The sequence below is a fragment of the Diceros bicornis genome, chromosome 24 (assembly GCF_020826845.1).
Source record: "Diceros bicornis minor isolate mBicDic1 chromosome 24, mDicBic1.mat.cur, whole genome shotgun sequence".
NCBI classification, from domain to species: Eukaryota; Metazoa; Chordata; class Mammalia; order Perissodactyla; family Rhinocerotidae; genus Diceros; species Diceros bicornis.
Window position 1 is genome coordinate 39,521,013 of NC_080763.1, and position 12,734 is coordinate 39,533,746.

The following is a 12,734-nucleotide window of genomic DNA, read 5'->3' on the forward strand; positions in this document are numbered from 1 at the left end:
GTGGCCCGTGAAAATCTGCTCACATTGTTCTATGGCCCCCAAGGTGCTGCAGTTCTCTGCTCTGACCCATTCCTGCCAGGACGCTGTGCACCTCGACCTTGTCCCCACTTGGTGGTTTCCAGGGAGCCCAGTCCGAGGGATGTGGATCCTCCCACACTCTCCTCCATTTAAAAAGAGCGAGTGTGGGGCCGGCCCCGTGGCTTAGTGGTTAAGTGAGCGTGCTCCACTGCTGGCGACCCGGGTTCGGATCCCGGGCTCGCACCGACACGCTGCTTCTCTGGCCATGCTGAGGCCGCATCCCACATACAGCAACTAGAAGGATGTGCAGCTATGACACACAACTATCTACTGGGGCTTTGGGGGGAAAAATAAATAAATAAAATCTTTAAAAAAAAAAAGAGCGAGTGTGAAAGTGACAGTGAGCTGGCCTGGTCTGGACAGCTGTGGTCAAGAGGTGAGGCTGTGCCATCAGCAGCCCAGAGGCCCCGTGGAGCTTCATGGGACCCTACGGAGCCCCATTGGTCGGGCCCATGGGTCGGTCATGGGGCCACAGCTTGGGAAGGAAGAAGATCTCCACGCCCTCCCCCAACCCAGCCTGGTGCAGGATGCGTTCTGCCCACTCATCCTCAATCCTCCATCCCCAGGGCCCCTCCTGCCCCCTCCTCCTCTCCTGTTCACACGACCTGCTGTCCTGGTGGTGTTGGATGGACCCACAGCCCATTCCACTGCACTCCTCTTACTCCTGGGTCTGAATTTATGTAGACTACATAAATGACAATGACAACCGTGGATGTTCAGTGAGCACTCGGTTCATTTAACAGTGCCGGGCACGTAGTGAGTGCCATATAAGTGTTCCAGCTAAGGTCTACTTGTGTCTTTTAGGTGTGACCGTGGAGCATGGACTGTTTAATTTAGCTGTGATGCAGAGCGCTACGGGTCAGGTCCCCCTGTCACTCAGGTCACTACAACAGGTGCTCGGAGAACCACCACCATGACATCCCCCTTTGCAGTTAATGCACGCTCTCACACACCTTGTCACTTTGAGCTACACGATAAATCCATGATAAGGTATTGTTATTCCCATTCTACAGATGAGGAAACTGAGGCACATGGGGAGAACCCAACGTGGAAGAGACTGGAGGCTGCATCTTCTGACTTCACACCTAGTCCTCATCCCATGTAACCAGCAGCAGCCTCCAGCCGTTTGTAAGCTTTGAGTAAAGGCCCGAGTTAAACTGAAGACTGTACGTGTATATGTAAAAAGACTACGTATATGTGTGTATATATGTACCTATATTATATACGTATATCTGTACGTATATAATACACTCTCTACCTCTCTGTTTCAGAAGTTTCAGGTTCTCCCAAATGTCACATGACCCTTCGCCTGAGGTCACGGCTACTTGGGCTAGACTGGGGCCATGCAAGGAAGTAGGGAATTGACCTGGGCTGTTCCTTGGCCCCCAGGGTCCTCAACCCCATTCCTTGCAATGCCCGATAAGTTTATGTCAAAGCTTATCTTTCTGATCTGCCATTCCTCCTGGATGCATATGGGTCCCGGGAAATCTGAGGAAGCACTTCCAGCTGGAGGGCTCGTGGCTGTGAACCACTGGAATGTTCTCTCCCCTTCTTGGGTCCTGTTGCTTTCAAACCTAACCATAAAAACAGCTGGAGCTTGTGGGTCCCTGTCCTGTCTCCCAGCTGCATTCATGCGCTGAGCCTTTCGACCTTCTCAATACCCGGGGGGAGTAGGATTGTCCCCATTGTGCAGACGGGGAGACTGAGGCTCAGATTGTAACTTGCAGAGGGGACTGGGACCAGGCCAGCCTGCCCTGCTTTTCGTCAGATCCTCTGATCCTGAATATTTAGGGCAGCAGCCTGGGGTTAATTACTCTGGAAGTTTCTCCTCTGGCTAAGGGGTGAGCCGGCCTTGGGGAGCAGGGGAGTGGGATCCAGGCCTCCTCACTTGGTCCCCCAGGAGGGGCCCAGGTCAGAGTCCCAGGGGGGGCCTTTGCACCGGGCAGTGCTGACAGGCCTCTGGCTGCTGGTGTCCAGGGCCTCACAGCTGCTGGGGGTTTGAGCCTTTTGTTCAGACTCTAAAGATCCTGAAAAGCTCCTCCCAGCTCCACTAATCCCGGCTCCTTTGATGCTGGTTACAAGCTCCTGGCTTCCCTCAGGCGCAGGGTGGGACTTTAGGCTTCTGAGGTTGGACCAGGGTTGCTGGGGGTTACTGAGGGGATCTGCTCAGAGCTGCAGGCCTCCACTGACCCCACAATATGGGCTCCTCTCCCCGTTGTATGGAGAGGAAGCCGAGGACTGGGCGGGGGTGACTGGCCCAAGGTCACCCAGGTAGGAAGTGATGATTGGGCATTTGAAACTGTCCAAAGCCTGCTCTGCTCCCGCTCTACTATGCCCCCAGACACTGTGTGCCCATTGCACGGAGGGGCAGACTGAGGCTCCATCTGAAATGGAGGTGAGAGCCCTTGCCGACCTGAATTTGAGTGACTGTCTCCCAAGTGGTCTGGGACCCTGACGGCCAGTCTTGGTAGTTTATTTATTTATTGGTGTACACTGAGGAAGCCACCCAAACCATGAGGGGAGAAAGAGAGTGTGAGGAAGAGGGGGGAAAAAACAAGGGGAAAAAAATCGCTTTCCTGTTTTTTGGTTGGAAACGTTCTGTATTCCGAGGAGAAGCGTAAATTCCACGCAGGCCCGAAGGCCCGCGGTCTGAGGCGGTGCCACGAGCACGAGCTAAGAAAAGCGTCAACGAATGCCAAGTTTCCATTTTATTTCTTTGGGTCCCAAAGCTATTGAGTCTCCAGGCCTGTGGGTCACCTTCACCTCAGCCTCCCAAGTGGAGGGCCCTTCTCTCGCCTCCAGGCCCTGCAGGGGGCTGGCCCCAGCACAGTTAGCCCCCTCCCACACCCCTCTTGGCCCATGTCCCTTTCCTTCTCCTGCTGCAGCCAGACCCATCAGTGAGGCTCGGCCACATACAGGTCTGGACATAGGATTCCAGGCCCCTGACCCAGTTTCTGCCCAGGGCTCAGTGAACGCTCGGCTCTGCCATCTGTGCCAGCAGCCTGGGGTGGGGGTGAGGCCGGCAGGGCTACAGATCCAGGTCTGAGCCTCCAACAGCTGCTGCCCCTGCCCCTCTGCAGCCTTGCCCAGCCCAGTTCTGGGCACCTGGAGAACGTGGACCCTCCCCTTGGCCCCTGGGTGACAGGGGGTTCTGGAAGCTCTAGCTCCAGGCTGCAGATGAGGAGGGCTCAGGAGGGACAGGGGTGCCCTCCCGGAACCCCCTTCTCACCCCAGCCCCCCTGCAGGCTGGCTGGAAATCTTTTAGTCAAGATCACACCAAATGAGCTAAGATCTTTCTCCTTTCTGTTTTTTTCCCTCTCCTGCCTTTATTTAAATCTTTTTCTTTTCCTCTCGCTGCTTTCCCCCGTTTCCTCTCTTTTCCACCCCTCTCTTCTGTGTCCTTTTCTTTAAAAAATTCAGGCAGGTTAGGAATCACTTGACTTTTACATCACCAACACCTTCCCAAAACACTTCCCTTAACCACAAAGCCTTTGACGACTTCATTTGTATTCCTGGGCATTAATTTGTCCCAAAGAAGGTGCTAAGGATGAGAAGTAAAGATACAAACCAGTCTTGTGACAGCCGCCGCCTCCGGGCAGCCTGGCCCTCCGCAGCTCAGAAATGGAGGGAACGTTGGGCGGGTCCAGAGATATTTTTGTGCCTCCTTCGGGAAGATTCTCTTGGATCTAGCCTGTCCACAATATACGGGCAACTTATGATGCCTTGGCTGTGCCAGGACGGGTCTATTTACCGCTGTGCCGCTCCCCTGGGAGGCCACGGGAGGCTGCGGCTTTGACTGTGGGCGCTGGAGGCCGATAGGCCAAGAGGCCAGGGTTTGATTCCTCCACCACCTCCTAGCTGTCTGGTTTAGGCAAGACCCTTAACCTCTAGAACCTCAGTTTCCACATCTGGAAAATGGGAGTAACGATCACCTCTTACAATGCCCTCGAGAAGAGGCAATGAGAGACATCGTCCCAAGCATCCAGCCGGTGGCTGGATAGTAAGCGCTCAGTGAACGCCCATGGATATTCATTGTGTTATTGTTAATTGTAAGGTCATCATGAGTGGATTATATGGGGCCCCCACCCCAGGGAGGAGGAGGAGGAGGGTGCCCCCCCTCTCCCATGAGGCACTCGTGCCTGGCCTATTTGTGCAAGAATGGATGATGCAAACTAGAATGGTGCCAAGTGGAGGCCCCTGCCAGCTCCTCGAGGAGGCTGTGCCGTAAACAGGCCTGCCACCAGCTGTCAGGACCCATCCAACTGTTTTGGAAGTGACCGGAGCGTCTGCCACCGGCTGCCTCCCTGTGCTCTGCCCCAGGCCTCCGATGGCAGAAGTCGGGGGCTGTGGCTGGTGTGCTGGCCCCAGCTGGCTCTGCCTGGGCCCCACGAACTCCCTCAACTGCCTGCCTCACGCACGAGCCTCCCCTTGGCGAGGGGAGCTCTTTGGTCCTGTGCAGGGGACTCCGCCTCTGCCCTGCCTCGGCTCCACCCTGTACCTGTCCTCCGTAAGAGTCCCTGCCTCCCAACCTCCTCCTTCCAGGCCATTCCCCTGACCTCCTGAGGAGCTGCCTGTGCTCAGATCCCACTTGCCCCTCCTCTGCTCAAAAAAAAAAAAAAATTTGATGGAATGATCAGAAACTGTTCCATTGTCTTGCCTGGCCTGGCGGGAGCTGCATCTCCCTCCCGCTTCCCCTCCCAGCTTCCCCCCACTTCTAATCTTCAGGACGCCTTGTGGTAGCCACACTGCCCTTCCCACCCACACACCCCACACCCACCCTGACTGCCTGCCTTTGCCCGAGCTGCCCCTCCACCTGGAGGTCCCTGTCCCCCACCCCTTTGCTTGATGACATCCCATCCATCCTTTCAAAGACCATCGCCTCCTTGAATGTGTCCCCTGCTTACACACACACACACACACACACACACACACACGAGGTATGTTCTTCCAGCTCTGCATGCCCACAGCGTTAAATCTCACATAACATTTGTCATTCTTTACGTTGAATCATACTTTTTGCTTGCAAATTCTATTTCCTCTCCTAAACTCCAAGCCTTGCAGGTACAACCCACAGCACCTCGACGGCTGTCGCCCCCCACAGTACTGCGCCCACATAGGCACTCCATAAATGTCCCATGAAATTGACGCCCCCGTGCATGAAAATCTCCGTCTATTCATTCAACCTAAAAGCATTTCTGAAAGGCACTTGTCTGACACAGATATTGCTCGAGGCCTATGGAACCAACAATAGCATCATTGATAACTGCTTTTCATTTCCATTTTTAGAAGTGCATAGCAGAGTGATATTCTGAGCAAGAGTCCTCCGGAAGGAAGGATAAGTACACGCAAACGGCTGATTCTGTGTCCCCCAAATCCAAAATGAAAGTCACAAGCATGCAGAGAGAATAGCAGAGACAGGGAGACGCACGAAAGTAGTTTGACTATAAGAGATTACGAATAAGCCCGGTAGTGGGTTAAGTCCCAGCCAGACAACCTTCCTCCAGGTCTGTATAAGAAAATTGAAAGCATGCATTACCTGTCAGGCTCTGAAACAAGGGTACAATTCAGGGGTAATAGAAAAGATTTTCTTCAGAGTGTCTTAATTCAGAACATGCTCCCTGAGTTTTCCTTCTGCCCTGGCCCTGAGCTTCTGGTTGCTCTGCTAGGCAGTTCTGAAACACTCTCCTTTGAAGCAGGGAGTTTATTTCGGGCCCACCGCATGACCAGCGATGGCGAGCCAAACTATAAGATGTTATGAGTCTCAGATTTCCCGTTTGAAGGTTGCACCGAGGAAGCTGCGATCCTGCCTTTAGTTCCTCCGGGGTGCATCAATTCTAGACCTCACTTCAGAGAGCATCTCAGAGCTTGGGCCCTCACGTGATGTCATCATTTGTGATCCTTGACATGGAGGCCATATATGGGTATGTTTCTGGAACTACCCAGGAGGGAGCAAGAGAGGAGAGAGATGCAGAGGGTGAGAGACAGAGAGATGGTGAAAGAGAGTGGAGAGACACAGAGCTGGGAGATAAAGAGACAAGAACGAGGGAGAAAGAAAGTGTGGGAGAGATGAGAGGGGAAAGAGAATGAAGGAAAAAGAGGAAAAATGGAAAGAGGTGATGGAGAGAAAGAAGGAAAAAGAACAGAGTGGAGAGGAGAGAGAGGATAAAGCATAAATGCAGAGAAGAAAGGAAAGAAGAAAAGAAAATTGGAAAAAACCAGAGAAGACAAGGGGGAGAGACACTGAGATAAACTAAGAGATGAAACGGGGAGAGACAATGAAGTGGGAGAGAGAGAGAGCACAGACTGGGAGAGAGAGAGAGGGAGGCTAATGAGAGAGGAGAGACGGAGGGACAGGGACGAGAAGTAAAGGGAAGGAGGGGAGACAGGGTGGGTGGGAAAGAGGAGAGAAGGAAGGGAGACTGAGAGCCCTCTGGAGAGAAAGGGAGAAAAGGAGGGAAGGTAGGAAGGAGGATGGAGTGAATGAGAGAGAAGGGAGGGGGGAGGGAGAGCGGGAGGAAGGGATTCCGTGGGAAGGCCTTTGCAGGAGCCACAGGGCACGCAGCAGGTGGCAGAGCCTGATGTTTGGAGGTACCAGGGATCCAGCTGCTGGATGCTGTGGGTGGGGCTGGAGCTACAAAGGGCAGGGGAACAAACAAACAAGTAGGCATGTGGGCAAGCCCTGGGTAGAGGCACACGGCAGGAGGGAGCCTTCCTCCAGGGCCAGGGAAGAACATCCCCTGTTCCTGGACTAGATAGAATGGCACAAAATGTCAGCATCAGGTGGCAAAGACAGCACACACAGAGCCATGTGCATTGAGCATCCAGGATGCTCCTGGCACGTTGCCAGATGCTTACGTGCCCACATATGTGTTCAGATCTCAGGCTGCAGGGGTTGGGAAGGTCTCTTGGTCTATTCCTCTAAAGGGAAAAAAATGTCAATTTCAAGGGCCCATTTCCCTTGGAGGACATTGAATTTATGACCCCATTGCATGATTTTCTCCCTCCCCAGACGCGGCCTGGGAGGGGTGGGCCATGACGGGCACGTGGCTTCTTCCTGGGTGGCCCTCTGCCTTGCCTCTCCCTCCTAGTCCAGACAAACCTCTTGCAGTCGAGAAAGCCGGAGAAACTCACTCCAAATCCTGCTGCCTTATGCCTGCACTCAGCTTTTGACAATCAACAGCCCAAATTGCGGGTGAAGAGTCACAGGGAACAGAAAGCAGACTGGGGGTGGACAGCAGGGGAGGGGCTGGCCAGGCACACACGGACTAAGATGGGACAGCAGCCTACTGCACTCACACCACCGTCCCAGCCAGTGCTCTCATCACCCCGTCTCACAGAGGAGGAAACCGAGGCTCAGAGAGGTCGAGAGACTGTCCATAATCCCACAATTTACAAGGGATGGTTTAGCAGTCTGAACCAGATCTGCCTGGCACAAAAGTCAATGCTTTTAGCCACAACTCTGGCCCCCATGTAATGGGGAATCCAAATGTTGGGGCAGAACAAGGAGCCCCACAAGGCTACCAATATGAACTGAGGAATATTTGTTTTTCCCCTGGTCCTTAGCTCATCCCAATTGGGAGACTGCTGCCGCTGGTAAAGGTCCGCGAAGCCCGAGACAGACAGGTCGGCCTGTCTGTTGACATCATAGTTCGCTCATGTCCAAACTGAACAAGTTGGGCTAACTCAGCAGGTCCCAACCCCAGCTGCACAATAGAAACCTATGAAACTTATCTATGCCTGCCTCTACCCCAGAGAGGACAGAACAGCACTGATATTTAAAACTTTTTATTAAAGTATAATATACCCACAGAAAAGTGCACATAAGTGTACAGCTCCATCGCATTTCACAAACTGAACACACCCAGCATTGACATCAAAGAGAGAATATCAGAAGCACCCTAGAAGCCTCTTTGCTCCCCACCCTCGTCTCTACACCACCACCCACCTCCTCCAGCCAAGGGTGGCCGCTCTCCTGACCTCTAGCGGCACAGGTTGTTCTGAATTCATGTGCATGGAGCCAGACCCGTTTCTTCCTTCATTCAACAGTATCTTGTGAGGTTCTTCCATATTGTTTCATGTAGTTATAGACTGTTCCTTCTCATTGCTGCATAGTATTCCACGCTATGAATACATCACAATTCATCCATTCTACTGTTGCTGGACATTTGGGTGGTTCCCAGTTTGGAGCAATTCTGTAGTGTAGCTATGAACATTCTAGTACTTGTCTTTTGGTGAATCTATGCACTCATTTCTGCTGGATATATACCTGAGATGGGAATCGCTGGGTCACAAGACAGGCGTATGCTCAACTGTAGTAAAACTGCCAAACAGTTCTCCAAAGGCGTTGTTGCAGTTTACAATCCCATCAGCCGTGGACAAGTTCCGGATGCTCCACATCCTCCCAGCACTTGGTGCATTCCATCTTTTTTCATATTATCCGTTCTGATGGGCATTAATGGTACCTCCTGAAGTTTTAATTTGCATGTCCCTGATGACAAATTATGTTAAGCATCTGAGAAGCCCTGGCCTCAGTGATCTCTGGAGCCCTTGTATAAGGCCCAGAGGTGGTCCTGAGGAATAGTCCTCCAGGGAGGCTTTTTATGGGGACAGAAAAGGGTAAGGGAGGGAAAGATGCAGAGGCAGAACCAAACAACTGTTCACCCTGGAGGGGAGCAGGAAGCAGGATGTGGCCACCCAGAGATAGCCCTCAGGGCTCACACAGGGCGCCAGGGGCGTTCTACTCTCCCAGTCCTAAATAGACCCTCCCCTCCTCACTCTCTAGCCCCTCACCCTGCTTTATTTTTCTCCCTAACCCTTCTCATCCCCTTGCCTGTTATATATTTGTTATTTGTTTATTACCTGTCTCTCCCATCTAGAATAGTCTTTCTGTTCACTGTTGTGTGTCAGTGCCTACAACAGTGCCTGGCACATAGTAGATGCTCATTAAATAGCTGTTGAATGTATGTGCTCACAGCTCCTGGGTCTGAATTGGGGAGGGCCATGGCACTGCCTGCCAGCCTCAGCCTGGCTCTTGGCCACACACACACACACACACATACACACACACACACACACACACGCACCAGGCCTCTCCCTTCCAAGCTTCCCTCCATGTTTATTTTAATCTGAATTCCCATGAATAAAGGTGTGTGTTTATGCGCGTGTGTGTGTGTGTGTGTGTGCGCGCGCGCTGGGGAGGCATTCATGGTGCCCCACACTTCGTAAGGGCCAATACTAGCACATTTTCCTTATGACAATGACACCTCTTCCAGGAAGGAGAGAAAGAGAGAGGAGAGGAAGAGGCAGCCGAGAGAGGGAGGAGCTGGGATGTGGGCCAGCGCCAAGTCCTGGGATGGCTCCGACCGGGCGCTGGACCGGCACCTGCTAAAATCAGCGCCCGCTGCCTCGGCATCCCTGCCTCGGCATCCCGGCCCCCCGCCTGGCTGCCTCCTGATATCAGTTTATTTTGGTTTCAAGAGATGAAGAGGAACAGGTAAGAGTCCCATCTTCACCCAGGGCAGCGTTCTGGAGGGAGGTGGGCAGAGGGCTGATGGCAGGGGTGGGGAGGGCCCACAGATGCCCCAAGTCCCCAAAGGGAGGGAGGCGCATCTCCGGAAGGGAAAGAAGGAGCGAGGAGAGGGCAGAGAAGTTCCAGCCTCCCCTCCTCTCTTTAAAATGGGCGCTGTGCCCTGGAGGCTGGGCTGACTGACAGCGCCTTTCCTTGGAGCAATCCAGATCCCCCTCAACCTCCCAGCTCAAGGGGCCAAGGCAAACCCCAGGGAGAGAAGACAGACAGTCTTCCCCATTCACAGGGAGCAGAGTGAGGGCATTACCCTCACCCCCAGATGGGAGAGAAGGGCAAGTCAGCCCCACGACCTAGCAACAACTAGATGTGGGGCTGACACCCACTAGGGTGAGGCTCACGACCCAGCAGGGGCCCTAGGGACTGGCGAAGGGCTGCCTGGTCCTGGTCCTGTTCTCTCCAACACCCCACATGCGTGTAAAGGGAGGAACAGTGGGATCTTATAAGGGTTTCCATCAAAATCAGCAGATCTGAGGTGCAAACTCAATTGTGGGACATTGGGCTGTCTGCAGCCACCTGGGGCCTTCCTGGGCCATGACTGACCCTTCAGACAAAAGTGGCCAGGACAGACCAGCAGGACAGCAAGAAATGGCAGAGCCATGGCCTCAGCCAGACTCACAGCTCTAAACCCCACGCCCCCCTCATACAAATCGTCAGTTGCTGAGTTATTCCCGCCCCAAGGCGGGGCATAGTAAGGTCGTCTCGCTCCGCTCCTGGATTTCAGCCCTTGGGGAAGGAGCCATCTGCAGCAGAAACCCTGTAGCCCCGGTGCCATCTGTCTGTGAGCTTTGACTTTCTCCAATGGGAGTCTTGTCCCTGGAGGGTGTTCTGGGCGTGGTGGGGACATGCCTGGGGCATGCTGGGTCAGCCCTGTGCAGATGGTGTCTTCCTTGCTGGGAGATGCCATTCACGTGCTATCCCAGTTAGCATGGCCTCCTGGTTCCAGCATGGGCGCTGGTGTCAGATAATCCCAGCCCATTCCTCATTTGCTGCGGGACCCTGGCTGTGGCCCTGCTCCTTACTGCCTCTCAGTTTCATCTCCTGAGGATAGGGCAGCGACAGCTCCTCTCTCCCACGGCTGTAGGGGTTAAATGAGATCCCAGGGCTCCAACAGCCCCCCAGGGCCCCCACTCTCAGGAGATGGTCATCCATGGGCCTTCTTCCTCCGCCTGCCACCTGCAGGTGGGGCGGCATCTCCCATGGGCCAGGCGGGCTCTGGCTGCCGGTGAAACTTGGGCTGATCCGTGCTGGAGGCTGCTGGCTCTGTTGGCTGCCCAGGTCACTCGGCCTCTCCAGGGCTTGATCTCACTGTGCCTGGGTCACACTTGGGAACCTGGGAGCAAAGTTCAACCCAAGTTAGCTGCTGTCAACAGGTTTTCCACGAACAAAAATATGTTCAGAGCAGAGCTGGGAGCTTTCTAAGGCCCTGAGCCGGGGGGAAAGCCCTCTCCCAAGCAAGACTAGCACGCAGCAGGCCCGCTCTCCTTCCTGGGGACAGCCACTGGCTGTGTCGGACACTGCACGTCCTGCTGGATGCAGCAGCTCCTGCCGGCCCCTCGCCATCCGGGTGGAGCTGGGACCAGGTCGGGGGCCCATTCCCTCCATTGCTGCGGTGGAGACGGGAAGCAGATGCCTCTCCAATGCAGGCCCTGGCCCAGCACTCCAGAGGCCCAGCTCGCAGGGAGCAAAGTGGCTACTCCAGATACGCAGCTTTACCCATTTGGCAGCTCTGCAGGGGCAGCCAGTGAAGCGCAGCTGTCTGCTCTCAGGTTTCAGCTCTCACCTCGGCCTTGCTCTTGGGGGAATCCAAAGTGGCCAGTGATGTGACATCGCAGAGGTGTCAGCCAGCCCTGGCACTCTGGGGAAGCCCCTGGGCTTGCTCTGTGAAGAGGGCCCAGGTTCTGAGTGTGGGACAGGCCTGAGGACATAGGTGAGGGGACCAGGGATCCCGACATCCTGGGTGAGGGAGGGATGGGCAGACACTCCGACTTACCAGCCCCTCCTGGGGCCTGGACACTTGCACGGCCGTCCTGTGAGGGAGGCGTTATCATCCTGCTGTGACAGATGGAGGAACTGAGGCCCTCCTGGGACTCGCCTGGGCTGGTGGTGGTGACACCTCCACCACAGCCTCTGTCCCACAGAGAACTGAAGGAGCAGACGAGCAAAGGACGTCAGAACTGAAGGTCCTCCAGGTTCCTCTGCGCCAGCATCCTTTTCCTGAGGTGGGGAAGCGGAGCCTGGAGAGTGAGAGGAGCTGTCAGGCTTTGCAGAAGCCGTGGCTTCCAGAAATCCATTCAGGGCTTTTCCGCAGCTCCTTCCCAAACTTACAGCGTGATCGGAGCAGTTGAAAATCACACCATGACCTAGACCCTAAAACCCAACTTACTGGGGTAACTGGCAGGAACCCCACCACACCAGAGGGGGACGAGCCCAGAGGGCAGGCCGGATTTCCTCAGGGGCACATTTAAGATGCCTGCTGGTCCCTGGAGACTCCCAGAAATGCGTGGGGGTGGGGCCCCTGTGGTTTGCCACAGACCACAAGCCCCGGTGAGCAGCTACAGGCTTCAAGCACCGGCAATTTGAGTGTCCATGTCATTGTGCCTCCTTGTTCCTGCTCCAGGAGGTCAGGCTGGGGTCCCTCCCAGCACAGAATCGCTTGTAAAGTGTCTGCCCCAGATCTCCCTGCGGAGCCCAGTGGCTAAGCGCCCAGATTCTGGAGTCATCTGCCAGCTCCAATACTTGCTAGCTGTGTGACCCTGGACAACTGACTTAACTTCTCTGACCATTGGCTTCCTGATCTATAAAATGGAGGAAAAATGATTGTACCCATAACTCATAGGAAGGTAGCAAGGATTAAATTATATATATATCTTCCTTAGAATAAAAACTTATAAACGTTAGAGGTTGTTATCAGCTTAAACTTCCTGGTGGAGACAGAGGGGATGGTGGTTGGTTGGAAACAGTGGTTCTTGACTTGGGACACTTTCCCCCGGGGACTTTTGACGATTCCTGGAGACATTTTTGGTAGCCACAACTAAGGGTGGGGGGTTGCTACTGGCATCTAGTGGGCAGA